The 21,945-nt window shown below is 35.5% G+C and overlaps 1 protein-coding gene across 1 annotated transcript in view; it reads right to left on the bottom strand.

Annotated features, from left to right (window-relative positions):
- The window catches only part of LOC114352829 (trace amine-associated receptor 8b), a 53,942-nt gene extending 32,923 nt beyond the window's left edge, over nt 1-21,019 (bottom strand). The window contains exon 1 of the mRNA XM_028304571.1: nt 20,816-21,019. The gene's annotated coding sequence lies outside the window, so the exon portion shown is untranslated. The remainder of the gene's footprint in view (nt 1-20,815) is intronic.
- Nucleotides 21,020-21,945: the final 926 nt, after the last annotated feature.

The raw sequence follows: 21,945 nt of genomic DNA, 5'->3' as shown, positions 1-21,945 counted from the left end.
TAGTCATAGGGGTGAAGCCGCTGCGGCAGTGCCATCAGAACTAAGTATAGTGTTTAAATACAAGCTTAAAAAGTTAATTAGTCGACGCGATGATTCGACTTACACCTTGTACTTCTATTCTCTGCTTACTCATCGTTGCTTTACGATATCTCTAGTTACATAGCAATCAGTTAAAATGATCTGATTTTGCTCTGATTCAAATGTGTCATCCTTACATTTCGTACTGTCGCGAGTTGCAATGTATAGCGTCTCAGGAATCTTGTGGTGACAGATAACGTGTCCAAACAATGTTCCAATTGTGTCTGCCATTATCTACAATGCTCAATAGCGAACGGGTGACACATCCATTGATGTACATTTTGTTGTATAGTATTGATAGATCGTCAGTAGTTGATAGTGGAATTATTGATTTTAGTGTCAAATTCTGGCAACCTCGAAATACAAATAACGGTAAGTAAATAAATACTGATAAGTACTTTACTACGTTTTGGACAACATTTGTTTTATAATATATTCGTATTGTCGTACTCATAATAGGAATACTCGTAGGTAAACGTATTTTTGAAGAGGGATTATTTTATCCAGTCAACATATAAATTACAACAATAGACATTTCATTATTTTGAAAAAAACAAAAGCTAGATGGACAGGTAAATTAAAGACATAATCAAACAGAAATAGGAAGCCACACTAACTAATTGATATAAGGGATCTCAAAGCGGTAAGTGAATTAAACGGTTCATTTGTAAGGACCCATATCTCGATAAATCAGACATATTCCAGTAATTGGTACAAGGGTTCTAATTGCAAATTCACAGCGGGACATCTCTGCCCGTTATATCGATAGTCCTGCGGGAATGGTCAGAAATAAGTTATGACGTGTAATTGTATAGGATTGTCCGGTTTATCTAATAGTTGCGCTTCCCAAAATAGAGATGTCCATTTGATTTGAAATGTTTTTCGTATCGAAGTGTGTACAGATAGGTCACGATCTCTTTTTATGTGCTTGCCTGGTATGCTTTAGCTACTTCGTTTGGTTTCAGCCAAATGCGTCTACTACTGGACCTCCTCAAAATGATTTCCATAACGACCGATCCTGTGAAAATCCCACAAACACTTTCCTTACTTCGGAAATCGAACTTGTTGCAGCTGGTATTGTGAATGCTATTCACTGGTGCATGATGATGATGCATTTCTTTATTGATTGGCACTCAACAAAGACTCCGTAAAGGCACATGTTTGTTTGATTCGTACCCACATGCATCCGATACCCGCTACACAGAAAGTTCAGAAAAAAACTCGCAGGTTTTGTGAATTGTGTTCGCTGCTTGTTCAGCGGAGAAAAACAACAGACCGACACAGAGGGCAAACCACTCCATTAATTCCGATAACGTAGTCCTGGATGTTTCAATTCATTGAGTGAGCGATCAGCGTTGAGCAGCAAATAAAAATTAGTTAAAAGCTGCTTTAGCTGCTCAACATGCAAGGATTTTTATGCTTAGCACAGAGATAAATTTGTAGATGATGCTTTATGGCATTACGATCGCTTTAAGTACCATACTCGTATGTGGCATTAAATAAGTAGCATACCTACACTAAAAGAAAAATATGTTTATGTAAATAAGTTGGTAACTGTTTGTAGTTTGATTGGGAAATTGTTGACTAGAAAAATATTTTACGAGAATAAAAAGCATGTAAAAAAAATAAAGCAGCATGTTTCTTACATGCTTCTTCATCATGAGTCATCTTGTCAAAACCTTGCTTTTTGCTGTATTGTTACATATAGTTGATGACAGATTATATTTTTGGACAATGTATTAGGAACATGATTTCGTAAAAATTCTCCGATCAATATTATCACCAGAATTAAAACTTCTCAAGGCAAGAGAAAAGAATCATAAATCCCTCGATGGGACGTTTAGGTAATTTTGACGAAAAATGTTTTTGCTGCTCAAGAGAATTGCCTTAAAGTTAACAGGATGAAAGTTCCACGGAAGAAGTCCTGATTAAGCATCTACATTAATCCAGGGACAAACTCAATTTGCTTTACTCAAGGGGTTTGTCGCGATGAAAATAGGGTACTTCAAAACTTACATTTTTGTTTTATCAAGATTTTGAACGGACAAAAACATCAGTCTGTGTACTTTTTGATGCAAAAAAAGGCCTTATTAGGATCTTTTAAGATGTCACAATGTATGCCGTATAGTCACTAGAAGGTTAACCTGTACAATATTTCGAATTCAAACACAACGTCTCAACTATCTTGCTGAACTTTCAGCTGGAGATAAAAAAACTATATCTAATGTGCATAATTTTGACTTATTTGATGTTTTCATGGTATGTTGAAATACTCTACACTTAATGAAATACTACTAAGGCTACTGTAATCGTACCGAATAATTGGATAATAAGCCATACATAATACATACTCTCTCGCGAGTTTATATCCCCGTTCATGAATACAAATATGCCAAATGATATCTGGGCCGCATATGCTCCATACAATATTAATACTCATTTATTTGAATGGATCCTTCTTTACATTCCTATTGACGAAGGTGATTCCAATATACGAATTCTTTAGAATAAAATCAAGAATAATAATACGCATGTGATAAAATCCTTTGTTGAAAATAATCCTAAGAAAACTTTATATTATTATTATTACAGCATGTCTTTATTTTTAGGGATGATTAATGGTGATTACATGATTATCTTTAATCTAGAAATCTATAAGTTGAGGGAGATAGTGGCTTGAAAGGCTATTTAACTAGTAATTGATTTGAATAATATTGATTAGTGCTTATCGATTCATAGAGGTTATACTCGTAATAACTTTACAATTTATTTTATTCAATAATATTTTTTAATATTTTGTAGATGTCTTTGTGACCCAGGCCAGTTATTATTATTCGAGGTAATGAGTTGTTGTGTTGGTACGAGTATTTATTTACCTATCCACGAACTGCTCTGTGAGTAATATTTAAAGCGATCCTAACTCTATTTACTTCAAGCTATCCATGAATCGGCCCAATCCCAATTTATTCTATAGATCATCCCAAATTCTACACGCTCACGTGCGCACGATTATTTGGTGATAATTTAAACCGGGCCAGAATTACTTTGTGGTATTGACGGTTGAGGGTTAACCCTTAGTGTGGCACGTAGTCATTCCTTGACGTACGTAGGAATATTTCGCTTTAGGGTTGAACTTGGTGCGTTAAGATAATTCATAGAGTTTAAAGCGTTAGAAGTTTTAGATAAGCCGTCAGAGTTAATCCATGAGCTAAGCATAGCTGGGCATTAACTCGTTAATCCGTTAATCGTTAATTAACGAAGTTAACATTTCTATTAACGGATTAACTTTTAAGTTAACCATAAAAAATGTTAACGGACTCGTTAACTTCCGTTAAATTATCCTAAGTCCGTTAATCGTTAATCCAGTACCTACTATTTGCCAAAAAGATACAGCAGGCACGCTGAATAACACTAGAAAAACGCGTTCTGACAAGTACGTTCGGGCTTCCAGAACTTCCAGAACCCAAAACAACAGTTTTGTAACCAGAACGAAACGATATAAAAAATGATATTTTTTTATTTATTTACAAGCTTTATATTGACATCACTTGTTAGCATGTGTGGGACAAATCTTGCAACTGAATTTAAGACCAGTTCTCAACCGATTGAGCTGAAATTTGCTATACTTATGTAAGTACGATGAAAATACAATGTTATGGTACCATTAAGCTGGTCTGATGATGGAGTCAGGAGGTGGCCATAGGAACTCCTAAATGAAACGGCGGCATCGCATCGAATTTGGGCTCGTGGGATTTGTCTTTTCGAGCACTTTAGTACTAGATGATGTCTAGGGTCCTGATGATGGAGTCAGGAGGTGGCCATAGGAATTCTTAAACGAAACGGTGGAAAGTTATCGAGTTTGGGTTTGTTGGATTTGTCTTTTCGAGCATTTTGGTGCTAAATTGTATTGTAATGGAACCAAGGGTCTGAGATTGAGATACTATAGACTAAAAGCTAGTAAACGCCAGACCTTTGTCATTTTATAAAAGCTGAGTTTATCAGCGTATGCTCCCAATATAGGTTAGAATGTTGGTGGATTCGAAGTTAGGGTCATCGTTGCTTTGGCAGCTATCCTAAAAAAACTGTCTGGCAAGGATTTGGAACTGTCAAAACTGTGTGGCTGATGTCGAAACAACTTCTAATCATTGCCCAAATATTAAACATAAAAATCAGATTTTTTGGTATAACGCAAGTAGAATTACCTACAGTCTATTGAATTTAAAGAAAAGGCCACCGTAAAAGTTAGGCTTATGTACCCCATACGAGTATACCATAAAAGCTGCTTTTTATATAAAATGTTATTTTGGGTTATAAACAATAATACTGTAAAGTTTCATCCAAATCCGTTCAGTAGTTTTTGCGTGAAAGAGTAACAAACATCCAAACTTTCGCATTTATAATATTAGTAGGACTAGGGCAATAATTAGAAGTAGTTTCCTCATCAGCCAGACAGTTTTGACAGTTCCAACTCCTTGCCAGACAGTTTTTTTAGGATAGCTGCTATAGCCACGATGACCCAAGCTTCATGATTCACCAACATTCTATCCTATATTGGGACAAACTTTCAGCTTTTATAAGATGACGTAGGTCTGGCGTTCACTAGCTCTTAATCTACTACTAAAAAGTGTAAAATAAAATTATAATAATAAAATACTTTTTTAAAAACAAGCTTTTATTCTGAAATGCAGTTGTTACTAAAACGAAAAAAAAATTGTATGCAAGGTTCAAATAATTTCGAAAGCTTGTAGCGCAAACATAAAAGAGGAATAAATTCCGTGCGTGATACAAGCTTTCGAAATTATTTGAACCTTGCATACAATTATTTTTTTCGTGTGTTAACGGATTAACGATTAACGTTAACTTGCGTTAAATCTTGCTAAATGTAACGTTTTAACGTTTAACGAAGTTAATTTTTTTATTAACGGTTTAACGATTAACGAAGTTAACTATTTGATTAACGGTGCCCAGCTATGGAGCTAAGGACAAACGGGAAGCTAAACAGTATAACGCAGGCTTTTCCATTAGTCTGTTTCCTATTCTCAGTATCTGATGAATACAAAATACAATCAAAGTGACTGTTTGTATTGTGAAAAGATTATGCTTTTACTTTTGGTAAGAAATTTGTTACAAAAAAATGTTTGTCTGCTTTTGTTTTCTTCGCCTGATCTCCGAAATAGCTAAGTCAATTTTGAAATGACTTTTTGTAATGGATAATTACAAATATAATTTTCAATGCAGTAAGAAGAAAATAGTTAATGACTGAAATACACACGAATAAACTTACGCTATAATACTTCTCCAGTCAACATAAAGTACTTGCTTTGACCCAAAAACGTCTACCAGTTAGGTTGCCTCTACAAAAATGTTCCGAACATTTTCCCAACTACCCTCCAAGTTGCTACCCTATTTATTACCTGTACTAACGCTGAACTGACACCCCTATAAGTCCACTGCAATTTGAGATATTCAAAAGGACGGCCTCGCCACCTGTTTTAAAGGCCCTCGCTATTGAATTCACGAAATAATTAAGGAAATAGTTACAGACCTGACAGATCGTAATCCACACGGATAAAGCCGTGGGTAAAAACTAGTATCTAAATAATGTGTGATTAGAAAATTCGTACATAGTTTTCAGACTTTTATAAACTTGCTACAGTACTTCTCCAGTCAAACTGAAATATTGCTATGACCTTAATACGTCTACCGCCTGGTCAGGTTGTCCCTACAAAAGTGTTCCCAAAATTCCTCTTAGTTGCCACCCCATTTTAACCTGTACGCTGAACTGACACCCCTATAAGTCCACTGCAATTTGAGATATTCAAAAGGACGGTCTCGCCACCTATTTTAAAGGGCTTCGTTATTGAACCTCCGCGTATTTGTTGGATGAATGGAGCTTTATTAGGATATTCACAAAGTTTTGGTCAATTTTTTAAACGACTCGGATATTTTGGTGGCCGTTTCTAAGCGAGTAGCTAAAGTTGTTTTAATGTTAATTTTTGTTTTAGATTGCGCTCGCAAATAATTTAATTTATTATTTATTCATGATTCCTCGGTAAAATAGAAGTACTTATCAATCCTTTTCAAGGCGAGAGTGAATTCCTAGGCACTACAAGGCAGATATGTACTATCCTAGACTGCATCCCACTTAACACTAGGTGCGATTGTGATCAAAAACTCTCAAGAAAAAATCCGTTTGACAAATTAACTAACCAATAAGCTGCTGTGAATTAGCTAAATTATGTTGTAGGTACGTACCAGAAGTAGCCCCTTTATAGGGCTTTTTTTTCATAATGTATTTTTTTTAGGTATTACGTAAAAGCAATAAAGAATTATATAAACTTTTTTAACAGGAACCTCTCACAGAAGCCTTGCATAATCGACTTGAAAAAGTGTAAGTCATCATCAGTGAAATAAGCAGAAAATAAGCCAATTACGAAAACCCTCTTTCTCCCTGCACAACCATTTTGTATTTCAATTTAACAAGCAATGAGTTTCAGTACAAAATAACCTGATACATCTCTGGTGATTTAATGTAATCGGATAAATATAACAGTTAATTAAAGTTCTGTTTGTAGTAGCAGAATTACAGTTCTGTTAACCTACGAGTAAACCTTGTTTTACGTAGGTAACTTACCTTTGACTTTAGTTTGGTTTAGCTGCTGAACAAGCTTATATTATTAGGACACTTTTAATTTAGAAAGGGATAATCCTATAATCTATTTGCTAATTACAAGATGCAGAGGTACCCCTAACAACGAGTTAATTTATCATACGAAGTGGTTTTTACATTCACATTTTTTCTCAACCTATATATACAAACTTCTTGTATCGTCACCGCATCAATCTTACTAGGGCACTATTTAAGTTGTGAGCCTCGACAACATAACGTGTTGTTAGACGACATCTGATACTTTTAATGAAAAGTTTGACATTTTTGACTACAACCTTATTCAAAACTTTTTATCATTTGAGCACGTTTTGTATTATTAACATTGAATTGAAAATTATCTTGACTACAAAAACATGGAATTGACTTGCGGAAATTTTCGCGCGAAGATTTATTATGACTTTCGATGTGGTTAATCAATACAAAACTAAAGCGGTCAGCTAAATTTTACTCTTGGTGATAAAGATATGTCCTTTACCATTGTAAAACGCTAGTTTAAGAAGTATAATATTGTATGTCATTAGCTCACCAGTGAACTTTGCGAAAGTCGTCCAAAATGACTAATAGTGGCGGAAAACATTGATGTTGTCAGAAAAATGGAAGAGAAACCTCGTCATGTGATATATCGTAGGATTGAGATAATCCTAGGCATTAATTCCACTAGCAGTAATAAAATATTGTATGACCATATTATGGTTAATACGTTTTTTTCTCGCTGGATGTCACAAAATTTTTCAAACGCTCAATAGGACGCTTGTGTCGTTTAGTCCTTGGATATGTTTGATAAATACGTTTAAGAAGCTTTAAAAGCCGTTTTTAAAATTGTGACAGTTGACGAATTAAGGATGTATGCATAATGATCCTGAAAATAAACAGCTATCGACTATGGAGGTGTTTTAAGACGAACCAATTCCAACAAAAGTCCCATGCACTCGGAGCACTTTGAAACTTACGGTCGCCTATTTTTCCGAAATATCCGATTATATGACAGAAACGTCACTAGAGAAATTTAGAATGGTTAATTCTTAATAGTAAACAGCCACTTTTTTTCCAAAAGTCTTCAGTTTAATAAGGGAAACTGACCAGCATAGTCGAATCGCCATTCGTGACGAAAATGTGAGCTTTTACGCGTCTTGTCAAACAACTGACTATTTGAACACTCAAAATATGAAATAAACAGGTCCAACGCTGCAAAATTCTTGCTTGGAATCTAAACACTTCTTTTGGTACCCATATATTAAAATTAAATGCGTGAACAGCGATTTATGTAGCCAGAAGCAACTGTCGGTGCGGTCAAAAACCATGCTTTGGAGGTGCCTCAAGCCGAGTGGAAAAAATGCTATGAAAAGTGTTTCGGACACATTAAAAAGTACATAAATCATGAAAGACAATACCAATAAACGCAACCAATACCATTTTAATAATAAACTACTTTGTTTTCATAGATAGGCTCACAACTTAAATAGTGTCCCACGTAATTTACATGCGCATATTCTCCTAGCAACTACTTTGTATTTCAACACAAGTGCGTAGCTCCTTACAAGTTACTTATAAAGGTATTATTCATAGTGTGGTTTATCGCTATAGGTCATTAGGGGTCCCTTCGAACATTCTATCTGGGATGATGGGAACCCTCATCCATTAAGAGGGCCTGCGTACTAATGGCCTGCGATCCACCTTAACGGCTAAAATCACGCACACTACCTACCACATTTAGGCCTAAATATTTAAGATCAATTCGTCGAATAGCCCCTAAGTCGGCCAGTAATCACTTAAGATTTCGCTGAAGACCACAACCAATCTGTGTGTACTTAGCATGATTATTATTTGCATTAGTAATTTTGGCTGTGTATTTGCATATTGAGTCTAGAACGAATGTTGACGATTTATTTGTGAAAAGATATGCCCTTGTAAAGGACAAAATACTGAAAGCGGGTAAAATAGCATAAGTATAAGAAAGGTTTACGAGGCGATTCTCAGTAAAAAATATGAAGAATCAGATTTAGAATTTTCCGATCTCATTTTTGATGAAGAGACGTAGGTACTTCTCATTAAGGACTTTCTATTCGAAGAATGAAATTATGAGGGTGAAACCGCGAGTACGAACTAGTATTATGATAGATTTATTTGACCAATATGACTCATGAATACGCTTTACCCGCCCACGAACAAAGAGAGGTTTATCGACCTTATAAGGATTTTCTTGTAAGGATTTTCATTTGCTTAAGTTACGTAACTTAGAACTATGGAGAAAATTATGCTTAAAGTAAACCAGAGGTGACCTTATATTTGTTTTTGTGAGACTTTAGGCATAGTGCCACGCCGCTTGGCCTTCATTAGCTGGGTTTTTTGTTTGCGGTTAAGCTGTAGTTGTAGATCACAGCTATACAAAAAGTTGTTGCAGTGGGAACATTGATGGGAAAAACCCCGTACTCTGCCAATATTACACTTACACAGTATTACACTTTATGTAGAGCTTTTGATATCTCTAAATCAACATGGATTTATTGGGATTCACTGATTATTTAGTGTCTATATTTATTGGAGAAAATGTAGACAAAGTTAACTGCTTAAGAACAACGTTTTATTTACTTAAATTACCTTCTCAAAATAGACATACTGTAAGCTAAGGATTTATTTCGTTTATTAGCACAATATATCAGGAGCGAGCAAACTTGGGCTCCTTAATTAAAAGCAAGGTAAATCCGTACGACGTGTAGGTTAGTACACGCCTGTATACATATACAGGGTGGCTGTGAAACCTCAAAGTAAGAGGCGGCAGACAACCTGCTCACTAATAACTCGCAAAGCTGTGAGCATTTTGTTGAAACAGTTTTGGTTGGAGGCATTTTATTAATTTTTGATCAACCTGTGAACTATGAAATGTTATAAAAAGTATACCTATTTACAAGAAGAGATAAAAAAATATTTTAGAATGTTCAAAAAACAATGGAATGAGAAAAAAAATCTTCAAAAAATAAACAATAGTCTTCGTAAGAGGTTATTATCCTTTTGTTTATTTTTTTTTTGCCTAAACCCATAGGCATATATTATTACAATTTTAAAACTATTTGACGTAACTTCTTGTTTTGCATCTATTACATTGGACTATTAACATACAATGTTTCATAGCCACGTGTGTAATTTAAATAATCGTAAAACATAATGTTGTAAACATTGTCACGTATCTTTAACAACTCTATAAATTATAATTCCTTACTTTAAAATTTATTTTTAGTGCTAATTTGGCATTTCTTGTAGCACTAGGCTGCTGTGTATATTATTATAATATGTCATAATAATAATATTAATTCCACTTAGAGCACCTGCCCAAAATATCGATAGGTGCTCTAAGTGGAATTCGTGCAGGTGATATTTGAACGGGTGCTCAAAGTGGAATACGTAACTAAGTAGGTACAACGTGAATTTAATTTAGCAACGTTTCAGATACTATAATGGTGAATAAAGGATATTTTGTTCGTTTCATTGTGAAGCTATGACGGTTTTTCTTGAGGGAGTTACTTGAGGAAATCAAATCAAAGGTTTTTTTTGGGACGAAGAATAGGTTTATTTTGGGAGCCGCTTTGAAATTTATCTTGAAAATGTAGTAGCAAAAAAACTGTCAGGTCTTATTTTTGATGGACCGTAATATGAAGGACTATATTACCCACATTTTCTAGTACTTTTGACAACATGTCGGGTCGGTGAATTTGGTGTGTAGACTGCATTATGTCCTGCGTATTTTAGGAAACGAAACCAATCAACATCAAAAAATCGTCAAAATGTTTTAAGTAATGGCATTAGGAATTTTCATCATCGTTTTTACTTGGTAAACCAATTCAAATTGATTTGTAATCAATTAAGAATTGAACCTGGAACTTTTAAACCAAAGAGATTAATCCATAAAAGTGTTACCATGTGTGTGGAGTTTTCACCTAATAGCAACACTATCGAAGAAGCACGTAGGTTTAAAAATAGCAAAGTGTCAAGAAATAGCCTCGGAGGTCGCTCCCACTCTGAGTCGAGCCCTCTCGCTGCCTCCAATATGTCGGGCTACCCGTAAAGCAAGGCTTCTCTTTAATAACCTAAAACCTGAGCTTTCTAGAATCTGGAATAGATCTTTTAACAAGATTGGACAGAAGCTAAGAAAGACCTAAGTTTGATTACGCATTGCGCGTAAGTAAATCCAAGCGAATATCATAGAGTAATTTGTGCTAATGTGTCTTTCTTTCTGTTTGTTCTTATCAAGTCCTTGCAGATTTTCATATTAATATTTTCAGATTATGGAAATCATTGGGGGAGGCCTATGTTCAGCAGTGGGCGTCCTATGGCTGAAATGATAATAGTGAATATTTTCAGTGATAGATCATTTAAAAGACAAGTGCTTTTGAAGTTTTTCTTAGCGTGTTGTTAAAAGCAAATTGTGGTGGTAAAACATACATAACTTAGGCTGGGTTGCACAATCTTACTTTAACTTTGACAAACGTCAAAAATCTGTCAAAATCCATACAAAAACATCGGTTATCGTCAATATTACGGTCAAAGTTGGTGGTGGTGCAACTCAGACTTAGTATCTAATAAAATAAAACTTAGAAAAAATGTTGTTCACCTCGGGAATCGAAAGTAAAGAAGGTCGTATAGTAGAAGGTTTTTCCTCTGAAATCCATCACAATTATTTTATTCCTATTAGAACTGAACGATCCCTTTTGTTTTCTAGGTACATAGGTAGGTACGCCTACTTGAAAAGACTAAGAGTAGGCGCACACCGTTGATTTTTCGTCGGCCGATAGTTTAGTCGGGCAGTTGATCAGTATGGGCATGTATGGGAGTGCGCACACTACGCCGATTCGATTTGGCCGATTCTTCATACAAATTAAAATCGGGCACAACTATCAGCCAACTAAAAATCAACGGTGTGCGCCTACTCTAAGTGTGTGTCAACACAGTTTATTCGATTTAGATTTAGCCAATTCAAATACAGCTCCCAGATAAGCTTATACGTTATCACAACAAAGATAACAAACCTGCTGTAACGTGAAACTTTTAGGACACTTTGAGAGCTACATTCAGTCAGTGACAAGAATCCCCAACAAAAACTGGAGTAATCACCAATTAGGTGGGAAAATAGTTGTCAAATAGTCCAAGTACTCGGCTCGTTAACATAATCAAGGGCGCTTGACTGAGAGGTGTCAAGTGTCCGTCGCTTTGCCCGGGCAATGGCGAGGAACTACTGATCGATGCAAATTAATGGGTGTATCTTGAGGATGGATCGATAAAGATTATATTGTAGTCGTTCTTTTTGCAACTCTTTGAAGTTAAATAACAGAATATGATAAACCTAAACAACATACTAAAGAAGTATAAGAGTGTTCGAGAGTGATACTCGTACGAGTGACGTAGGTATGTATTTTTTTAGTATTTTTCACATTCTTTTTTTCCATAATTTATTAAAAATATTCATAACCTCTACCAATATTTATGACTGTGCAGACATTGTTTTTAAACAAGTCAGTTGTACATAATTGAAAATAGCGATGAAGGCTGAACGGACAATGCACATTTTCAGGAACGGAGGACATTTATGAAAATTTCCCGAATAAGTACTTCGCTTTTATATTAAAACTTCAGACAGAAATTTAATGAATTCTTTAATAAACTAATAAGTAGGTACTTATTGTTAATTAAATAACCTGAAAGACAATTTTGGCTACTGTAAAATTAAATACGCAGAAAAATGAAAGAATGGTGTTTTCGGATGGGATAAAATCTGACCCGACCTACATAATCTGTATGGAGTGTTACGATAAAGACCTTTTGACACTCGAAAATAGGTTAAGTGTTTCAATGCGACCAAAATGTATTTATCTCGAACAAGTACGGACGTCGGCATATCAAACTTTACACTATATCTTGTGTAGTTGGATTAGGAGCTATTTTAAATCAATTATATCGTATGTATACTGTATTGTAGTGAAACGATCTACGTTTCATCCACGAAGACGCTCCCCACCAATATTTGGTCGAGGGAAGCGCGGGGTGCGGGAAGTTTTATCCAAGCAATCCGAGCGTCATTATTGTAGTGTGCGTGTACACTCATGGATAATTTGGCGTACCGATAACACTCAAACATTAGCGAAATAATGGTGGGGCGCGTCATAATAGATGAAACGATCTATGTATACGTAACGTCAAAGAAAAGTCAAAGCAAAGTTACATCTTGAAATATGCTTAGTAATAGCAGATTGTGGTTTCCGTCCAAATGGGATTATCGGTGAATAAGGAGATGGAATGGAAGGAGATCCTTGATTCGGTACAGTCGTATTTGTATCGTATTGATCGCGGATATATCGTTTCGTTAATGTAACATGTAACGACTAGGAATAGGGCCTATTTGCCGATTGAACGAACGACACAATATTATGTTGGCAATGAATCCGGTAGAAACGACTGTCAGTGATAAGTACGTTTCGGAATCAGATGACGTTCAGTCCTAAATGTATGTAACAGCACTCAAGTAGAGTCAGTGAATCTTATGCTGTTGTAATAGATTCTATTTTACAACAAAAATACATATCTGGTGTACTATTTTGTCCGTAACGCAGCACACGCTGCATTTAAAGTAAATGGTTCGTTTTTTAAGCACCTTGACATAAAACTAAACCCATCATAATAGTACAAATTAAGACATTTTCCCTAGCACATTGCTTAGTTGTTCAAAAATATAAGCAGAAGTTTCAGTTAGTAACACACATTACTTTGCGGTTGAATGTGGACTGTCGTCTGCGGTGTTTCCGGACGGATACGACCTGCAAGCTTTCAAGAGGAGAGCGTATCTTCACCTTAAAGGCCGGCAACGCACCTGTAACGCCCCTGGGTCTGCGGGTGTCTATGGGCGACGGTAATCATTTACCATCAGGTGATCCGTCTGCTCGTTTGCCTCCTATCACATAAAAAAAAATGTTATTTATAAGAAAAGTATGTATCCCTAAATAATATCTCCGATATTCAATGTGACATCTTTTTCTAATACAAAAGATTACCAGAATATCGTAAAATTGGTTTATCCTTTTTCAAGAAATGTGGTAGAAAATGATAAAGCTCCATTTGGGTTATGTATAAAGTAATGTATAAAGTAAAGTAGTAAGTATGCGTATGTTTTAGGCAGTGAAAATCAAATCTATCTTATAATGTTCGTATGCTTTTTCGATTTCAATGGAGGCTTCGAAGTAGGAAAAAGCTAAGAATACATACGTCATTAACTGTCACGCAGAATATAATTATTTGTAATAGGATATCCACTTTCAAAGTTAAAGCATCAAAAGAGATACAATTCATTGATTTATTTAGCTTTTCAACAGTGATCCTACCCTATTACAGTTGGAATTGAATTGTAAATTACAGCTACAAGTGCCCCATCACTTAAAGAAAAGCACTGCATGTAACACTAATGAAAATTGCGACACCTGTCTCTAAACTGGTTGACAATTTGCTGAGCACACTTTGCCAGAGATACCCACTAATTACATTGTCGTGTCAACTGAATTCAATCGCTGCTAAAGTGTTTAGTGCGAGAGCGCACTCAGAGTGAGGCCGTTGTCCCCTGATAGTCAAGTGATGCAAAGTTTTAGACGTGTGATTTTGCTCGCAAAATGTGACAATTTAAGGCGTGTGGACTGTAGGTATACTAAACATTTAATTTTATTTGAGTACCGAACTAGATTTAGATTTGATGGCTTCATAGTTTGCAAAATTTTGATACCAGGTGCGTTGGTACTTTGCTAGCATTTCGATCGTTCGTTTTAGCCGAATGACGTCCACTGTTGGACAAAGGCCTCCCCCATGGATTTCCACAATGCACGGTCCTGCGCTGCCCGCATCCAGGCTCTTCCCGCGACCTTCATCCATCTAGTAGGGGGCCTGCCCACACTACAACCGCACTACTAGGTAGGTGCTTGAACTTTTTTATCCATAACGGAAAAGATCTTAACCTGCATCTCCCTTGATGGGTGATGATAAGGCCGAAGGTGGAAGATATCTGAAGAATCAGATGTTTAGCAATAATAATTTTAGTTATTTTTTTTTTGTTAAATTATTGTTAACGAAGTAAAATTATTGAATTATTTATTCAGTCATCATAAAAGGTAATCTGCTTATATTTTGTGTGGTAATTTTAAATGGGTATGATGTGCCATGGGTACATTATAGGTATTATATTATGCATAATGCCGAAAAAGGTCGTTCCGTTAGGTGAAATAATACAATTATTATTATGGAGTCTCTGAAATGATTTTAACAGCGCATGGTGTTTCTGAAATAACCTTATTTTCACATAATATTAAGCCTTTCAAATGGACCGTAAACAATAAAATGGGTAATTGGATTTAGATAATTATTCATCTTTATTATTCCAGTTGGTCTCATAAAGGTAAGCCTATCAACGTTAAAAAAGATAAGTTGACCACGACAATTAATCCACGATTTTGGTTCTATGTATTTTTTTTTTAATATTAGTTGTACAAGTTTTAAAGTGTTACAAAAGTTTTTTATTCGATTTTTAAAGGCATGAACTGTATACAAATATCCTATTATTTATGACTGAATACATTAATTAGCGGAAGGCATTGGATAGATAGGGGATTATTAAAATAGATCAAAAGTCTTCAACAATAATTCCAAAATTGATGTTTCCATTTGCTTGCGCGCTTGCCAAAAGGCTTTAAATATCCGCAGAACTACTGATATTAAGCCTTTATGGATCATACAATAACCTAGCTCTTCATTCAGAAACATCGTTTTATACATAAAACCTAAATGGGGCACATAAGTGTATTTTCTTTTCCGAGATTTCATTTACTGCCGTTTTAGCGAAGCCGGCAGAGAAGGATGACAATTCATCGCGTTTTATTTACACCGTATATTTTTGTGTATTGTGTAAAAATCAACGATAAGTTTACATTTTCTGACAATAAACATCTTTACGATCAATGAATTGAACAAATCAAATCGAATTACTATAAATTGGATAGTAAAAATATTTTTTCATCTTATTCGTCGGCCGTTAGAACCTAAAATACACAACAAACATCTAAAAATGCATTGGTGATTTATTACGTAATAAAATTTAACAGTCGACAGGCTCGTCAGGCTACACATTTTTGTAGCAAAATAGCACTTAGTTTAAAGATATAGTACTACTGTGTTTCGCTTGATTTGCAGTAGTCTGTAGAACTTGAAGAAAGAATTAAAGTTTTTTTTTAACTTTGTGATCGAGAATTTGGATGTGTATTAATAGGAACTTTACTAAGTACTCCAAGAGCAATCTCTCGAAAACTAAAACACACTTTTTCAACACTTAATTAATGAACATTGAGAGAATTCAGACTGAACTAAGTTATTAACAGAAACTTTTTAAGTTAACTCCCAGTATTCTCTGACGAAAACTAAAAACACAGTTTATCACTTTTAAAAGGACATTGAGTAATGACAAGTAAAGTGATGCAAACCTGACATTTTCTATTATCATGACAAGAAAAGAAAGTCGACGGGTAAAAAGATGAAGTGAATCGCTATTAGTGTCCACTGTCCACAGATGGGCAAAGGTCTTTCTGTGCGGCTGAATAGAAATCACTTCTGTGGGGATTATTAATTGAAGGAAAAAGGTTACGAAATGTAAGCCTGTAAGAATGAGTTTAATTCTCGGAGTATTTTTACAGCAGTTTTGATATGGACTATATTTTTATTCGTAGCTGTAACTATGCTTTTAGCTTGCTTGGGTATATAAAATTATGTAGATATAAAAACATATTATGAAAATTACATTAAATAAACGTATCTCTTTATTTATTCACTTATTTATTTTATTGGGCTATCAACATGAGATACAGTACTAAACACAATAAAAACAAAAATTAAGCCAAAGCCTCTTTAAAATGACATATTTGTTGCTTATTGTCCTCAATTTTTCCCTTAAGGAAATTTTCATGATTCGATTCAAAGTTTTCCGGATCACCTAAAAGTACCATAGACACAGACCTTGTACATTTTTAGAAATAAACCTATTTAAACAAAAAGTACACTGCTTTAATTCAGATTGATACAAATCCATAATTTTGGTAGAGACCCCACTACAATAGAGAGACCTGTGTGCCTACCATGAGTTTACGTTAGGTGAGCTCGCTAGCGAATACGTCAAAAAATTATATGAAGATTTTATTTCTTGAAAGTAGCCGCTAGGGGCGCTGTACAATATGTCATACATTTAAATGTCATTTTTTTACGCAGTCGCTAGCGAGCACACCTAACGTAAACTCATGGTAGGCACACTGGATCTACTCTATGTTCGAAGTTGTCATCTAAAATACGTCCAGAACAATACGCTATCACCGTTCACCTTGAGCCAACAGTAACAAAGCTATAAAACCTGAACACGTTTACGAAGGTAAACGTATTATTTTCAAGTTTCATTCCATTAAACGTAACACGAATATTATTCCCGCTCAGCAGAAAAGTCGTGTTCGCAAAAATCCTGTTTACATAGCGAAGACAAAAGTATTCTTCGAAGTAAACGAGCCAAACGGATTCGCTGTTCGGTTAATAATTCTTGTAATAGTTCTCGAGAGCCGTCGTTCTTGATGTTTGTGGAGCTATGATTGTTATTTTACCTTATTTTGTACATTTCAATTTTGATTTCAAAGCTTTTGAATACTTTAGATAGAATGTTTCTCGATTTGTGTCCTTATTATAGCTAAAAATACGATCCAATTTTAATAAGTAGGAGTTCAAGATTAGACACACTATTTTACGCAATGAAAATCACAGCGTTACAAATAAAAGCTGTATTGACATTTACAATTGCAGTGGCGGCGTAGCATAGGTTGGACCCCGGGGCGGCCCCCCCCCCCCCCCCCCGTCATAATATAAATTATAGCCTAAGGCACGGGGCACCCCAGAATGGCACCCCCCCTGTCATGACATCACGACCGTCCTTGCCATGCAGATGCGTCAGTGAGTACTAATCTGTGCGACTTTGTCACCCCCTGATGCTTGGCACCCGGGGCGGACCGCCCCCACCGCCCCCACCGCCCCCACCGCCCCCCCCTTACGCCGCTACTGTACAATTGAGATAAGTAATCGTTTATTATTAACTTCAGCTAAAGAGAATATGAAAAAAAAGTAAAGATTTTTCTACTTGAATGTAACCTTTGCTTTGTTAAACAACAATGTTTTGCGATCCCTAAAACTCATTGTTTGTTTATTTGTAACAAGACTAGCACTAGAATTGTTATCAAAACTTAGAGACCTGAGTATTAAGATCTCAGTACCTAAGAAAAATAATATAGACTAAAAGTCTCTCCAATCCTTTTAAGATCTTGTGAAATCTTTACAGCAAGCTATCAGCGACTAGAAGTTAGACGTAGAGTCACAGTACCAACTTGCAATCGTACAGTTTTTTATTATACTGCAAGTAAAAGTTCAGTCGAGATGCGACACAAACGTTAAACTTGTATGAAGTTTAATAAAGTAGTTGATATTACTTCTATAAGATCCAAGCCTATCGCATTCTACTATGCCCATAGCAATATATATAGCATATGCGCGATCAGCGTATGCCGTCTCATTTTTTATATACATTTTTATAGCACGTGTCAGCTTGTGACAAAGTCTATTCTAGTCTAGTTTCCAGGCTATGTGAATAAGTTACTAAGTAACTTTTGCATAGACGATATTATTTCTAAGGAAGATACTAAAGAAGGAACGTTGTCGGTCAGTAAAATGTGCTTTATAACTCTCTACAAAAGCTAGAAGCTGCTTAATTTCACCAGTTACGTCTGTCTGTATCAAGTATTCGGGGATACAAACAAAACTAGGGCATAAAGAACTGAGCTAGTGTACTAACAAACAAATTATATTCTGCAATTTTGCGCAGTTGCTTAATATTGCTCACTTTTCATTTAACTACTGAAACTGCTTGTGTATTTTAACTTCACAGTTCTGATTGTTTCACGCTAAAATGATGTTTCAAACACACACATAACAAATTAAGTTTAAATATCAAAATATTTCTAACTAATATGGCCTCGCGGACACTGGTTTTTAGCAATATTGCTCTTTGGAAGGAGTTTTACTAAGTAAATATGAATTAAGACAGAGTGAGGTTGTTAAGAAAATACTACTTTAGTAAGAATTAATTGTGATGAAAAAAAAACGTCACCTTTTATTTAATGATATCTATTACTTACTCCCAGAAAACCTTTTTTGGCTGTCACAAAATCAAGTTAAAATGAAATCAAGCGACCGTCACAATATCTTCATCTTAGCTGTTTTATTTTTAGCCACAGAAATCAGTTTAGTGTAGGGTAACCAATAAATTTTAAAATCCTCACAAAACTCCGTTTACTTACAAAATGTTTAATACAAGCGTTTGGATAACTTTTTTATTGCTTTTTATTGCTGCCTGCTGCTGTCTTTCCCGAACACTACAATCCGAACCTTTTCAAGACGAGAGTGAATAGGCACTTAAAGGGCACCATCATATTGCATCTCACTTAACATCTGGTGCGATTGCGGTCAAATACTTGCCTTGTTCTGCATAAAAATAATAAAAAATTGACGTAGCGTGCATTTTGACGACCCAAAACTAAAATAAGTTACAGACTTTGTCCGATGTAATACGTACGAATGGTGCCCCTAGTTTGTGGGTTAGATTTTTTGACGACCTTAAAATAAGTTTCAGACTTTGTCCGGTGTAATACGTACGAATGGTGCCCCTAGTTTAAAGGCCTTTCAGAGAGTGTTGGAGGCAGGAGAAAAGTTAAACCAATTATACGGGAATATAACACTTAAGCTTAGTGTGGAAGTAATGAAGTTCGAGATTTATTACAGTCCATTACTCGAGACAAAGTAGAAGAGCATTAAAATGCGAGAAAGAAGATAAAAATCAGGCAGCTTTACTTGATGGCAGACGACACGGTCACGGGAAATGTAATCTTCAATCCAGTTTGCTAAGCATCAAAAGGTATTTATAATAAATTCAAGGAAAATATTTCACCACCGAAAAAGTCTACAACTTTTTTGTATTTCCTCAAAAACTCATATAAACTTATCCCGCTTTGAAAGTTTATCTTCAACAATTTTGATTTACAACAATTTGGTTTTAATTACGGGAATGTTTCTGCTTTTTCCCACCCGGGAGTCCGAACTTGTAGGTACGGTAACAGGAAAATAAATTCCCATTCAAAATTATACAGGAGTTCGAAAGTTTCAATCTGGAACTGATTTATCTCGTTCAAACAGTAATAAACCTTAATCACAATAAATTGCTTTGGCGTGTTGCGTGTGAAATGATCAACTGTTTCTATACATAAATTAATAAAATACTGGGATTCGAAGGAATTTAATCTCAACTTTGATGACCTTAATGTATTATTGTGAACTCCACTAGAAACTTAATTACTCGCTTTAAAAAAATAAGTCCATAAATAAACCGCAATGTAATCAAACCGGTTAAAACCTTTTTTAATTTGGGGGCACCTATGAAACCCATGTAATTATGTTACGACCTTTGTTTAAATCAAGTCTTAATGCAAATTGCCGCAAAAAAGGCCAACAAAAACCGAGAACAGACGTTTACGTTGGAATAAAACAAAAGAGTTAATAAAATGACAACCAGCAGGCCCCATCTTGATTAAAGTGACAAATTAGGCTTTGCTTCTGTTCATCCCGGATTACCCCAGAGTTTGTTAACAGGAACTTGACGAATGGCTTTGACCATCCCCCTGAGTAAATTTTCAAGAAGCAACTTGAGTCGCAACTTTTATTTCGTTATTTCCCCTAAACGACATTGGGAGTGTCCGCTTTATTTCAATTTTCTTCGCCGAGTTGTTTTCTTATTTATTTAATGTCAAAGGTAAAGTAGGTAAGGAACTAGAAATTGTTTTGGGAAGTTAAGTTAATCGAGTTATCTGTCCCATTCGAAACGTTTATCCGAAAAATCAGTGAAAAAATAAATTGGAGGCTGAAAGAGCTTTTCAGATTTCCAGGAAATTCGTTAATCCCGAACATGACACTTACCGCTCTCATCTGTCAACTGCGTCAACATTCGCAACGAACACCACCTATTAAAGTTGGCACGAATATCCAGAGCTAACGCACAAAACGAATGCAGTCACAGCTCACTGAGAACTGCACCACTAGAGTGTCTTAGAAACCGAGCGGTTGAATTTGAAGTTTCGTACGAAATGCGGCGTGCGAGGGAGCGACGCGCGGTGACCTACCCCGGCGGTGTCGGAGTGTAGACTGAATCTGCAATTCGGTGATCCCGAAGGATAGGGATCCGCCACCATAAAAATATAGTCCACCATTCCCTCTAGTTTCAGCGCAAACTTGATTATTGTTTCTCTTATGGTGCACGCTCGCCCAACACTTACAACCCCTTAATGTAAGCTTAAGTAATGAACGCTTTTCGGGAATTCTGCCGCCTCGGGAATGGAATTCTTATACGCTTCAATATTCATAGCGTATTTTCTCCCATATGTGGTTCCCTTTTTTTTCTACCGTAAAACGATCTTCAGTATCTCACCCAAGGTTATCAGCTTGTATAGCCCTCGTGAAAAACAATGGGCTTTATTGAAATCACCTCTTTGTAATAAAAAGATAAAGGGCGAATGCCACTGGATGCTTACAAGTATTCCTTTATTTGTGTCAAAATGAGGAATGTTTTTGTGACTGAAATGATCTTAATATCATTTCAGTCAGTAACCTAAATAATAATTCTAATAATTTCTCTTCGTTTGAACTATGTTCAGAATTCATTCAGAATATTTTCCTACTATTTTTATTGAATAAATAAGCCCATATATTTTTGTAACTGTGTTTTTAATCTTTCAGTCCTTAAAGTTATCTTATCGAACACTTTATTAATTAATCTAAATTAGAATATTTCAGGAACTCAATTTATTTTGGGACCTAATAATCCAATATTTCTGCGAGACGAAAACTCCTGGGGCTAATTGGCTTGCCCCATTTGCAGACTTCGGAGTATAATCCTAAAGGATTAGCACTCAAAGGTTTTCTACCGTTTAATGAAGTGTATTTTCGACTGAGTATTCATAGTTATAATGAGTGGTCACGTGATAGTCTGTAATTGGGTGTCATAACTGCTGTAGTATAGCCACAGTGTAATTTGTGTGATGAAGCGCGTA

The sequence above is a fragment of the Ostrinia furnacalis genome, unplaced genomic scaffold, assembly GCF_004193835.3.
Source record: "Ostrinia furnacalis isolate ACB-3 unplaced genomic scaffold, ASM419383v2 OfSCF1456, whole genome shotgun sequence".
NCBI lineage: Eukaryota > Metazoa > Arthropoda > Insecta > Lepidoptera > Crambidae > Ostrinia > Ostrinia furnacalis.
The sequence above is the reverse complement of the archived record's forward strand: the minus strand, read 5'-3'. Positions and strand labels throughout refer to the sequence as shown.